The 14049-nt window shown below is 42.2% G+C and overlaps 1 long non-coding RNA gene across 1 annotated transcript in view; it reads left to right on the forward strand.

The window, feature by feature from the left end:
• Positions 1 to 212: 212 nt before the first annotated feature.
• LOC309860981 overlaps positions 213 to 14049 on the forward strand; it is a 67593-nt gene continuing 53756 nt past the window's right edge. Inside the window, exon 1 of the long non-coding RNA XR_014309706.1 lies at positions 213 to 424. This is a non-coding gene — a long non-coding RNA (uncharacterized lncRNA). The remainder of the gene's footprint in view (positions 425 to 14049) is intronic.

Below are 14049 nucleotides of genomic sequence, written 5' to 3' on the forward strand. Positions count from 1 at the left end.
TGTCTGGTAAAGGTAAACTAGCTTGAGGGTTAATTTAGTTAAAGAAGAGCAGGGTGTATTATTAGCTCTGCTCTGCAGGGCTTTCTGGTTTCCTTTTGTTTTTAAAATCAAGACTTGCTCTCCTTGCATACCTCAGGGGGAGATGGGTTGCTTAGTAACCTGCACTGACTGGGGGCTGTTGCTCTCAGAGCTGTACCCAGGAGGAACCGGCATGTGAATGAGATGGCTGTCAGCAACAAGACGCTCAGATTTCCCTATACGGAGGGCTCTAAGGGAACATACCAGAACTTCAGAGCCCCTGGTATTCTGGCTCACTTGAAATTGTGCTCTAGCCTATTACATATTTTTTTTTTCCCACACATATAATCATTTGTTTGCAGTCTGGAAATATAAAACCACTCAAGAAATGGAGGACAAACTATTGGTAAGAAACTTCTAATCCACATTCAATATCTCACAATGTGTGTGGTAAGCAACTGAGTGATTTATCTTCTTCTCCTCTGTCTGCTTTGTAAATTATGTGTACTTCCCTCTGGATGGAATTCATCTGTTGTTCTGCTCACAGTGTGTTATGAGCATTTGAAACTGAGTGCAAATAGAGCGGAAACGGGTTTTTTCATTGTTTCTCTTTTCCTTTATTTGTCTTCCAATTTTTGTGCAGATATCAAGTTTAAAATATCAAACATTTAAACTTCAGGAGAAAAATAAAAGGTTGAAAGCAACAGAGTCAAATACTATCGCTGGTTTGCTGTAAATGAGGCAAAATATGTCGTGCAAATTGTCTTATCTGGTAGTCAAAACAACATTGAAGAGTTGTGCGCACGTGTTTTTGTGTGTGTGCTGGGAGCTAGGTCCTATTATTACCTCAATTTTATAGATTAGTACCTGCAGCTTAGGGATGTAAAGTAACCTTCAAGGTCACTCAGCTAGTGATTTGCAGGGCTAGGACCGAAGCCCAGCAGTCTTGATCACCATGCTATTCTATATTGCTCAAATGACTTGAAATTACTTAGTTCAGTGAAAGGTAAATTGCCTGTATTGTTAATGCATGTCATATAATGCTCAGATATTTAAATCGAAATAATTCAACTGATCTCTTGGAAAGATGCACAGGGTAAAAGGGCATCTGCCTAGTGTTCACATCCAAGATAATGAGATTCAGCAAGAAGGTTAAGAGCATCACCACTTTGCTATAGCACAACATTATTTTATGGCAGAATTCTGGGGCCGTCAGAATATTTCCTCCGGACCATTATAAAGCTCTGTCTGCCCAGACAAATTGTGTTTATTGGGCCCTGTGAGGTGAAAAGAAAAAGGGGCGGGGGGATGGTTGCAGGGCTGGTGTGAGGGAGGACCCTGGGGAAAGGAACCAATCAGGGCTTCTTTCCTTGAGGGTGGAAATAAGCCCCGCTCGCCTTTTGTTCCCGCTCCAAGTAATGTCTTTTCTTCTTTCTCCTTGTTTCTATTAAACTCCCTCAGGGCAGAATGATAGCTACAACAGCCAATTAGGGGGACACTGCAGGAAGAAGGGGCTCCAGTGACAGCTCCTTCACTGTGCACAGAGAAACAGTCACTTCCCTAGAAGTGCTCATAATTGCCCTGCTCCTTTCCGTCCTCCCCATCCCTGCCCTCTCAATCAAGCTCCCAGGCCTAACTGAGGCTCCCCAGTTACGGGGACCAGAACAGCACAAGGAAGTTCCCATGCAGGTGGCTCGAATTAATGTGCAGGTCAACCCGGATCTTCCTCTGGGATTCGCCAGCTCTCATCCCCCAGCCCTGGCTGCAAGGGAGTGTTTCTCAAGGTGTAAGCTCGGACCTCTGCAGCAGGCTCAGCGGGGAGCTTGTTAAAAAGGCAGATCCCTGGGAACCTCCCAGACTTGCTGAATCAGAAGCTCTTAGAGTGATGCTGGGAAATCAGCATTTTTAACAAGCTCCCCTGGTAATTTTGAATATACTATAGCTTGAAAGCCACTGCCTTGCCATTTGCAAAGTGCTTTTCCATAGATTACTGGGCGCAGATCCCAAATTCTTGAGAGGTTTCTTTTCTTACGCCCTTCTCCGAGCTGTTGCAGTTTTCCTCTTCAATCAGTCCAATACCTCAGACTCAGTAGGTCCTCTGCTAAGAAGACCCCATGAACCAGAGTCATTTCTCTGTCAAAGGTGGCAAGGGAAGGAAAACCAAACCCGCTTATGAACAACATTTCAAGCAGGAAGTCAGTGGAGGGCTGAGCGTGGAGACTCAGTGGTACCCAGTTCTGTGAATAATGTTCGGAGCAAGACTGGGTTCGAACCCGGCTCTGCTACTTTGCTTCAGTTTCCTTATCTGTAAATTAGGGGTAATAAAGTACTTACCTCACAGGGCTGTGGTGAGGATTTAATGAATTAATACAGGTAAAGTGCTTAGAACTGCCTCTGGCTCAGTAATAGCAACTAGTTTAAGAAGGTGGCAGAGACGGGCATGTTGAAAAGCTACAACTGCATAAATCACATGAGTTTCCAAGATACATTTTGTAAAACGGAAGTACTACGGCCATCCTTTGTTTTGTTCAGTTGGAATGCGAGAATTAAATATTAACGGAACTGAATGTTAAGCAATGACATGGTGCACCTTATTGGAATTATTCAACTTCAGCTCTAGCGACGTTTGGGGCCTGATAATTCTTGCTTGGGGGTTGCTGAGAACTCTCCTGCACATTGTAGATTTTTTACCAGCATCCATGGCCTCTACCAGTAATATCCCCTCAGCTATAACAACCAGAAGTATCTCCATACAATGCCAAATATCCCCTGAGGGTGGGATAGGAGGGGGAAGTGGAGTGTAATTACTCCTGGGTGAGAAGGGCCTTATAACCATCAGTGTACACAGTGTCCATGAGAATTACACCCTCTCATTTTCTAACACTCCCTTGAGGTAGGGAGTACAGATAGTCCATCACCACTCCCAGTTTACTAATCAGATGATACTGAGATGACGTGGTTTGCCCAAGGTCACCCAGCTAGTTCTCCAGATGGTTATGCTCCACGCTGAGTCATCATTTGCTCAGTACGCTTCTCATCTACGCTCGTGAAATACAAAAATGTTGTAGTAAATTCAAGTCTTGTAATGCCTGATGATCTTTTACAACTTACATAGACAAGAAGTGAGTGTGTAAGTATTTACAATAAAATAAAAGAAATAAAATGTCTTGCCCTCAACAGGGCAGCCTTCAATCATCTTCTACTTAGAAAGTGTTCAGTGATAATGAAAGAATGTTTAGAGGTTCCCGTATCTCAGAAACATGGTTCCTTACACTTCCAGTAGACATTCACAAAACATCTACCACGCGCTGGTTATTGTGCTACTCACTGGGGAGCAGGAGACAATTAGGAACTTCCAAAGCTCACACGCTAGTTGAGGATCAGTCACACACCAGCGCACATAGTGATAATGCAGGTGGGTGGGGCAGTTGTGGATTGAGGGTTGAGAGAGGATAAATGCAATGACAGGAAATATATAAGGCACAATGGGGAAATTAATCAACTCCTTACACAGGAGAGGGGAGGCTTTGCAGATAAGACCTCCCACAGGACATGATGTTTAGGCTTAGTTGTGTAGGGTAAGTGGAAGTTAATATTAAGTACTTCTTATATGCCAGGCACAGTATTGGGTATTTTATACATGTTAATTTATTTAATCCTCACAATACCCATGTGAGACAGATACTATCATTCTGCTCTAGAGAACAGAAAACTGAGGCACAGAGGGGTGAGGTAATTTGCCTGAGGTCATATCCCTAACAAAATATCAGAGCCAAAATGTAGATTGGGCAGTTTTGCTCCAGAATCTGTGTAATTTCTAATCTTCATGGAGATAAATGAGGCCCATAAAGCATGCAGGTGTGCAACAGGTCTGAACTAGGGAAACTGTAAGAGCAAGGATTTGATAGAATATTCTATGTGAGAGGAGAAGTGGTAGGTATAAAGTTAGGCCAGGAGGGACCAGATCGTAGGGGGAATGTGAGGGCCCCCTGGGTGGCTAGGTTTTAGTCTGTGGGTGATGGGGAGCCCCCAAAAGGAGAGACCTGATCAGATTATATTCGAAGACACTAAGTCTGGCCTAGACCAAAAAGAGGAATGATGGATACTCTAGTTTCACATGAAATTAAAACCTCCAATATTTACTGCCAATTCCACCCTCTCCCACCCCCCACTCCCCACAAAAGATACTAAGAAAAAGATCAAATCTTAAATAGAAAAGATACAGCTGCTCTGGCCTAAATGCAGAATCCTTCAATATTATCTTCTGGATGAGATACATGTGTGTTTACTCTAGTCTCAGATTTAATTGGATTTAAATAAGAATTTCAGCACAATCACCCAGAAGGCCTGACATAAAGAGGAAAGCCTCGAGAGGTCAGAGAAGACACATCCTGTCTGTTTCTATTGAAAGCAGATTCAGGCCTTCCCCATCTGCACCTTCTCCCCTCTCCAGCAAAAAGCTGCTCCTTAGGCTACTAAGCAACAAATATGCATTTGGAGACTCTCATTCAACCACCCTTACCTCTGCCCCCACTCCCAAAAAGGGCAACCAAATGCTATCGTTTGGATTTATTTCATTTGTTATCTATATCAAGTATGATAAAAGTGCTTTGTTCTACTTCAGGCTCTCACAATGAGCTGCTTCATTGCAACATAACCGTAGAACTAAAATACCGTTGGGACACTTGCCATTCTTCTGCAGGTTTGGGTTGGCACACGCACTTGTAGAGCTTGATTCTTTTCCTCCTAATTACAGTAGCCTGCCTGCTCCTTGAGGGCATTCTTATAGTAGGTGAAGAGTGACCCTGTGACCCTGTGACCTCATGAGCTGACTATAAAGGCTTCACATGTTCGTGGTTACCTATGTCTCTTTTAATCCTGGAAGTAAATTATGTTTTTTGAAAAGACACCATAGAATTCTTAATTAAATTGTTGGCTCTAATTCCAATATATAAAAAAGAGCCCAATCATTGTCAAAAGAAATAAAATGAACTGTATGCGGCAACAGTAAAATTAAGGAATCTCCCCAGAATGCAGTATTAAGGAAAACAGAAATGACCTCTGAGAGCTACTGAACACACTGTCGCTGAGGCAGGAGATATAAAAATCACCTCCAGAGGGGCGCCTGGGTGGCTCAGTGGGTTAAAGCCTCTGCCTTCGGCTCGGGTCATGATCCCAGGGTCCTGGGATTGAGCCCCACATTGGGCTCTCTGCTCGGCAGGGAGCCTGCTTCCTCGTCTCTCTCTGCCTGCCTCTCTGCCTACTTGTGATCTCTGTGTCAAGTAAATAAATAAAATCTTTAAAAAAAAAAAAAATCACCTCCAGAAACACAGTGTTCCATGGGTAAGCAAGATGTGATTCATCCGACTGAGGGTATTCATAATCTAAAGAAATAGTGGGTGAATTAGTCTGTTGATAGCAGAGCGTGAACATGGCAGTCACCTAGGCCAATATTGGCTTGCCCATTAGGAACTGTCTACCAGGGGTGTGGCTGTCAGTCTCACTAATATTTACTTGTAGAGAAGGATGTACCCACTTATCATAACCTGATGCCTTTAAGCATTGGAATCATACATTCAAATGACATATATGAAAGTATGTCTATAACATATGTAGGTTAAATCATACCATTAACTCCTTTGCTCTTGATTTCATAACTACCCAGCAACCTTCTCATCATAATTTGACTCCCTGATGTAATTTGCCCAGGAAGGAAACACAAGTACTTGGAGGCCTTGGCCATTATTGCTTCTTATTGAAAATTAGTAATTGTTGTCTTGTGTTAGGGACTTGAGCCTCTTGGGGCTTCATCTGCATGAATTAGTCTCCACTGATTCTCAGGGTCCTACAAGATGGGGTGTCTGCATAGGCCAGGCTGATGGCAAGAAAATAATCCACTCACATTGTCGCCCTTTGTGCCACTAGCATTCATCCATGGCAATACCGTGACTGCCATACACGGCTGTCTTGCGAATTTCAGTAGATTTGTTGCCCTCCAGGCTTCAGTCCCTTTCCCCTGGTCTGTCCATCTAATGAGTCAGCAAATCCTAGGAACTCTATGCTATTGCCACTCCTACTCTGTTTCCAGGATTTATGTCTTCACTTCTCTTTCCAGGCTAGCAGTTCCCAAAACCAGTGCAGAAACCACTGGATCAGAATAACCAGTCTGTGATGAGTAAGCACAAGAACGTCAGGGCCCCACTCCAGATCTCCTTATCGGAATGTGCTGGGGTGGTGCCCAGGAATCTGCTTTATAAGCTCCCTGGGTAATTCTGATAAGCTGCCACATTTCTGAATCACTATCTAGATGAGCGGTTCTCAAACTTTGCTACAAATAGAATTACTCTTAGAAAATAATCAGTGCTTAGGCTTTTCCCTAGACCTTTTATTCAGAGGTTTAGTGTGAGCACTGGCATTTAAAAACTCTCTCCGAAGGGAGTCTAATGTATTGTGAAGGCTGAGACCCCCTAGCTCAGACCTGTGATCCTTGAAGTACGGTACCAAGACCAGCAATAGCAGCAGCACCCAAGAACTTGTTAGAAATCTAGATTTTCCAATTCTCCCCTAGACAACCATTAAATCAGAAACTCTAGGGATGAGTCGTAAGTCTATGAGCACAAGCAAGGGCAGGGGTAGAGGCAGAGGAAGAAGCAGACTCTGCTGAGCCAAAGGCAGACGCGTAACCCACTGAGCCACCTAAGGAACCCCATCCGTGGGTGATTCTAAGGTGCCATGGCTTGGCCTATTTCCCAAAGCTTCCTAATTAATCAATCTCTCTGCTCCACAGGCCACCTCCACAATAAGAATATTCCTCCCTTGTCACCCTTGCTGCATACCGCCCACTGATATCCTGAGCCTGGCACTCATGGCTTTCTCCAGACCACCCCTTCCAGTCCAATCTCTCACCAGTAGATTAGGAGAAACCAGACTGCTCACTGATCCCCAGACAGTGAGTTTCCTCATTTTGCTAACGCTTCTCCTTTTGCAGAAGTCCAAGAGGACAGGAACCATTATCCCTAAACCAGCACTGTTCACACACTTGCAAATCAGCACCTTGAACAAAGAGAGAGGGAAAACTTTTCTTAAAGGAAGACCCTTCACTTTACGACTGGGTATCCTGACCGTAACATATACTTTGTAGAGAATTCACGCTGATTTTTCTTTACTCATTTCTACAGTCCTCCGGATCATTCTCAGATCCTTTTGAATCCTTGTTCTTAGAACAATTGTAAGATTAGCTGTCAAACAGAGAGACAGGACTAACTTCACAGTAAGGTCAATGTTAAAAAGAATCCTTATACCTCTAAGAGTAAGACAGAAAACAAAAGAGGAGAAAGAGAAGTGGTGCCAAGTAGAAAATCAGTAAGCAACATCCACTGAAGGCTCTTCTGTCCCTCACAGCATCTTTGGATCTGCCGTTATGTATAATATTATTAAGAGAATAAAGTACTGAATATGAAACAAAATTTTTTAGGGCTACATACTAGAAGAGAAACAACTCAGGCCTCGGAGATCAATCTGTCTTTGTTCTCAGTTGTAAGTGCATTTGCAGGAAAAATCAAGAACAGTATTTAAAATCTTTGGTACCTCAAAATACCTGGACAGTACAGTGGCTGTAGGTTGGGCATGCTTAGAGAAAACCGTCCTGTCCCAAAGGAATCTCATAGGTAGATACTGATTTTTCCATACCCTCCAGCCAGCCATTAGAAATTAGAGTAAAACTAGTAAGAAAGAAATTAAAGAAACAGTTCTCCAGATGTAGTAGACCATACCCTTGTCTAACCAATACCAATTATCCCTCTTTCTAAGAAAGCCCTGAATTTTGTTTAAGTATGTACCTTGATTCCCCATTTCAGAGCAAATCCTGTTTGGTTAGCTAACACTTCAACAGAAATACAGACAGGCATACATAATACTTCCAAATTTTTCTGGCAGTCACATTTTTAAAAAAGTAAAAAGAAATTAAATATATATTTTCATTATATATTTTATTTATCCAACATATCTAAAATGTTACAGTCACCATATAATCAACATAGAAATGATTAACAAGATATGTATATTTTTCATATTAAGTTTTAAAATCCAGTGTATCTTTTTCACTATAGCACATATCATCTAGGACTAGTCTCATTTCAAGTGCTCGACAGCCATGTGTGGCTAGTGGCCACCATATTGGTCACTGAAGCTCACCACTTTGACTTGACAATTATAATTGGTCTGGGGCAGAAGATGGCCCATCCACGCTGACAGCAAAGACCTTGCCTGTAGGCAAGCTTTGTTTCTTTTCCTCTCCTGCTGGACAAGAGTAAGAAAGAATAAAGGCTGCTTAAAAGTGTCAACCTTCTTGGTACTACAAGAGGAAACAGTTTTGAATGAAGCCGACATTGAATTTAGGAGAGAAGAGAGAAAGAAAGAACCTAAGCCTTTCGTGACATTATTGGGCTGCTGACCACACTTAAAATTTTCCCTGGCTCTGGACTTCCCTTTAATGAGGCAGTATTTGCCCTAGTAGTTTAAGCTGGCTGGTATTACTTGCAGCCAAAAGAGTCTTAACTGTACAACTTGAAGCTGGTAAGTGGTTATGCTCTGGCCTATTAGTATTCCCCTCAATGTTACAGGATGGATACAAGAGGAGGAACTAACCCGCAAGGAGCTGAAGAAAAAACATCCCATATGGAAAGCACTTGAATTCGCTGCATTAAATATAATGTTTAAAATGTACAACATAACAGCCATATGTATAAGTAAGAATCATCTGCAAAGAACGCATGTTCACTTTCTGTTCCAGAGTCAGGCGTCTGAATTCTGAGAGTGAACAAAGCCTGGGGTGGGGTCGGGGGGAACCCTACACCAGATTTACAAGAATAGGTATCTTCATAAAATCTATATGAACTACAAAGTTATGAAGATGAAGGGAAAACTGTTCAATGAAACTAAACCTAGCAGTTCAGATACCTTTAGAAGTATGGTTCTATTTTAAGTTTCCCACATAGCGCTAATTAGAACATACTTTTCAATTAGAATTTGATTGCACTTCAGGAAGTGAATTATTAAATGACCTAGCACATTTTGATGTTTTCAATTGCCGAAACTGCCGGCTTTGGAGGACAATGATTCTTTAATGATAATTTATTCTCCTCTCGTCCCCATTATTACTAGATAGCTGGGGGCCCCAGATACTTAGACGGGGCTCCAGGGATCCAGTCGGGGCATTTTCAGAGGACGATACCAATTAGCTAGTTTGGTTTCACAAAAAAGCCAAGATTGCCCTGAGGGGAAAACTCTGCCTCCGAGGGAACGAACACCCTTGAACTTTAACTGTCTTTACTGCTAATCATTAGAAGTCAGCAGAGAATGGGGCCTCTCTCCCACTGTTTCATTATCAACACTCTCCCGTCTAAAAAAGCATACTCTCTCTTAGTATGAAGGCGGTAATAAAGAGCAAGTCTGCCATATGTGTGAAAACGAGTGACCACTTTCTACCTACTTCTGTGGCCTCCCAAAATTGCCCTACGTCCCCTATGTTTGACTACTCCCATGGATAAACATCTCAAGATTTTGCATAAGGCCTACAATGTGTGTTTTCAGGACGGCAGAATTATGCGGCCCTGCTAAAGTAAAAAACACCAGCCTCAAGTTTACTGAATAATATATGGCTGCATATTTGATGCACATATAAAGGACAAAAGGTCAATCATCACCATCCCTATCATAACTTTTTATATAATTTTATTGATTTGGTTCCTTTAGTCAACAAAATTTGTAGGATCTATTACGTGCCAGACGCTCTATGAGGCCCCTAGGATATTATTCTGAGTAAGCAGCAGAATTCTACCCATTCAGATGCCCACATTCTGGAGGGGCAAGATGGATGGGGCAGGTGCGGGAGGTTGATTAATTCCCAGAAAGTGCTACCTTGGTGTACCTGGGGAGGCCATAGAAAGTTTGTCTATTGCCTTCACGATTACTATATTTTTCTCAACATCCAATGTCTGTACATTGAACACTTGTTTTGAATCTCACAACGCTTACCTACCTTTCTGGCTACACGGTAAATTCAGTGACTCTGTACTGACTGGTAGAAGATAGGACACTTTTCCTTTGCTTGGAAGAAAATATCCATTTTGGGGTTTGCACAAGTCAATACTGAGACATAAAAGCCTTCATAGTAGAATATCCTAATCATGTGCAAACTCAACTTCCAGAACCAGATCTCCTGGGCTTGAAACCCTAGCTCTACTGAGTACCAGATGTGTAATACTGCAAGTTCCTCACCTCTCTGTTCCTCAGTGCCTTCATGAGTAAAATGAAAATGTCACAGGATATATATGTATGAGCATATGAATATATGTATATAAGTTTACAGAGTTATGGGGATTAAATAAGTTAATAATTTTTAATATTACCTGGAATAAATATAGTTAGTCATACTATGTCCCAGTGCAAATGGAATTGCATATTACTTGGTGATTAGGTCTGAAAATCGGTAGGTAAAGTTCCATTTACATATAGTAAAAATTGTCTAGAAAAATCCTTGGGAAGTTACCTTTTTGGAGACCAAAGCCCATCTCTCAATATGTCTAGCACTGTCAATTTTTCTTCCCGTATTGGAACAGATTGTTGTTTCTCTGATTGAACATCAAGTAGTGTAGCAGGTTTGCATGTAGGGATTGTGTCATATCAAAAGTCCATGTTGTTAAACATTAGCCTCATGCTTAGAGGCACTCCGGAACTGATCTAGGGAAAAACAGACTCCTTTTTCATCCCAAGGTTGTTGAGTGAAAAGGCAGGCAAGAATTGTAACCCAGGGGCGCCTGGGTGGCTCAGTGGTTTGGGCTGCTGCCTTTGGCTCGGGTCATGATCTCAGGGTCCTGGGATCGAGCCCCGCATCGGGCTCCCTGCTCCGCAGGAAGCCTGCTTCCCTCTCTCTCTCTCTCTCTGCCTGCCTCTCTGCCTACTTGTGATCTCCGTCTTTCAAATAAATAAATAAAATCTTTAAAAAAAAAAAAAAAGAATTGTAACCCAATTTAATTTATGTATTTCCTCCTCTTTCATCAACTTCTCCTTGTCTCTCTTTGCCAAGAGAGGATAACTGAATTCACAAAAATTAAATGCGAAGCAATTACTCTTTGCAAACATCTTGGGGTGCAAGGCTTGTTAATTGCTGTTTGGGAAAAGTATGGCAAGTTGTGTCACATAAGACACAATGATGTTTCTCTTCCTTTTTTTTTTTTTTAATTTTATTTATTTGGCACAGAAAGAGAGATCATAAGTAGGCAGAGAGGCAGGCAGAGAGAGTGGGGGAAGCAGGCTCCCAACTGAGCAGAGAGCCTGATGCAGGGCTCCATCCCAGGACCCTGAGACCATGACCTGAGCCGAAGGCAGAGGCTTAAGAACCCACTGCGCCGCCACCCAGACACCCTTATGGTTCTCTTCTAATAAATATTCTGTTACTGTTTACCATGACTATTATTTAAAATGATAGTAATATTAAATGATAGTAATATTAAAGTATTTAATAATAGTAATATAATGATAGTAATATTAAATGATAGTAATATTAAAGTATTTTTGTACTTTCTTGAGTGTTTCCAGAACTGGACTACTCTTACTGCCTTCAAAGCTAACATCCTAATCTGAACCCACCACCTTCTTTTGCCTGGATTATGAAGACAGTCTCCCAACTGGTCTCACAGGGTTCGCCCTCACCGTCAAGAGGAAACAGTCATCAGAGCTTACAGGTCCTACTACTTCAACACCTGGCAACGAAGCCCTGTTTCATTTACAGAAAAAGCTAAATTGTTGTTGTTGAGGTTTGTGTTGTGGCCCAGAGTATGGTTCATCTTGGTGAATATCCATGGGCATGTGAAAACATCATTTTCTCTGCTCCTCCTGGGTGGAGTGCTCATTAATCAGCACTGTCTGTCTCCTGTTGGTTGATGTGTTGTTCAGATTTTCTACATCCTTGCAGTTCTTTCAGTTTCTGAGAAGAGGATGTTGAGGTCCCAACTATAAATGTGAATTTGCTTATTTGTCTTTTCACTTCAGCTTTCGCTTCACATTGTTTGGTCCATACACATTTAGGATGGTTACGTCTTCCCGGCAGATTGATTCCTTTAGAATGAAAGCCATTTTTTTTTTTTTCTTTTTAAATTTTTTATTAGAAAAACCTCTTTCCCATAAGTATTGATATATTTTTTAAACTTTTTATTTTTCGTAAACATATATTTTTATCCCCAGGGGTACAGGTCTGTGAATCGCCAGGTTTACACACTTCACAGCGCTCACTATAGCACATACCATCCCCAATGTCCATAACCCCACTCCCTTCTCCCAACCCCCCTCCCCCCAGCAACCCTCAGTTTGTTTTGTGAGATTAAGAGTCACTTATGGTTTGTCTCCCTCCCAATCCCATCTTGTTTCATTTATCCTTCTCCTACACCCTATGAAAGCCATTTCTATATCAGATAATTATTGTTCTTTCATGACTGCCACCTTATTATTTATGTTTTTCAGTTAAGTAATTTTCACTTGGCTGGTTTTATGACTTCCATCACTTTGCTGAGATTTTCTCTTTTTTTTATTTGTTTTAAGGCAATTTGTAATTATTGAATCATTTTTATTTTAGTTGCTTTCAAATCCTTGTCATGTAATTGCAACATCTGATTCATTTTTTGGTATTGGTGTCTGTTAACTGTCTTTTCTCGTTCAAATTGTGATTTTCATGGTTCTTGGTAATTTTGGAACATGTCCTGAATATTTTGGCTATTATGTTAGGAGACTGTGTGTTCTATTTACATTTTTTTTTTTTTTTCTATTTTTGCAGGCAGTCATCCTGTTTAGGTTCACTATCCAGTCCCCATCTATTTCCATGGGCTATGGTTTCAATGGCCATCATAGTGCTATTTCGGTCTGTTTTGTTTATCTTCTGCCACTGGAGCTCCCATTGGCCCCTGCAAGCGCTGCTTAAGAGGTAGAGGAATCTTACCTAGGCTGGTCTGCCTGGTGCCTCTGGGCAAGGAAGAAGTCTTTGGCAGGTAGGAACAAAGAGGGCTTCCTGGGCCAGGTGCTTGCTGTGGTGGGATCTCTCTTACTGGTGTCTCTGGCTGGGGGAGGAGATTCTCAAGTCCACAGAGGGAAGGAGCAACCTACCCTGGCCAGAGGAAATTTTTGTGACACTATTCCTCTTGTTGATGCCCCCAGGCAAGTGCTATCTCCAGGCAGGTGAAGGGAACTTCAGAAGCAAAGATAATTCCTAAATTGGGGTTACTTGTGACAGGGTCCCTCTAATTGGTGCCCCAGGCAAGAAAGTGTCTGTGGGAGAAGGAGAGGAGTCTTAGGTCTGGCAGGGAAGGAGTGCCTTGGCTATTTATGTTGTGAGACTTTTGATGCATTCCTCTCGCTCATTATGCCAGCCACACTTGACTTGTTGGTGAGAATTCTGTTTGCTCCAGAGGAGAGAAGAGCCTACCTGAATGCTTTCTGATGCTAAACTGGGAGTCGGGAAATGCTGGACCTGAGCCACCTTCTTTTGGGTGGAGAGCTGTAAGATGCCTATCCTTATCCTTGCTCCTTCAGTCCCCTAATCCCAAACCACTTCACCTTCACCTTCCCACCTTTTGGACTTCTTCTTCGATTTCATCTTTTGCATCATTTCCAAGTTCCATGGTTGTCAGGAGGAGGGGAGGAGTTGTCAGGGAAGAGCTGGGAGAGACCAGTCTCGAACATTTTGTCTGAACTAGAAATCCATGTCTTTTTGGTGGCCTCTGGGTGTGTGTGACACATCCTCCATGATTTCTCGACTCTCATCCTGCTACTCTATCTCTAGCTCACTCTTGTCTAACCCCATTGTCTTCTTTTCTGTTTCTGAGCACGTCAGACATGTTCCCATATTAGAACCTTCCCATTAACTGTTTCCTCTTCTTAGAACTCTCTCTCTCCCAGAGATTTGCTTGGCCCACTCTCCAGTTTCCCTCGTTTCTTTGCTCAGATGTCATCTTCTCAAAGGGCTCTGCTTTGTCCAACTGT

This window comes from Mustela nivalis (genome assembly GCF_964662115.1).
Source record: "Mustela nivalis genome assembly, chromosome: 3".
Lineage (NCBI taxonomy): Eukaryota > Metazoa > Chordata > Mammalia > Carnivora > Mustelidae > Mustela > Mustela nivalis.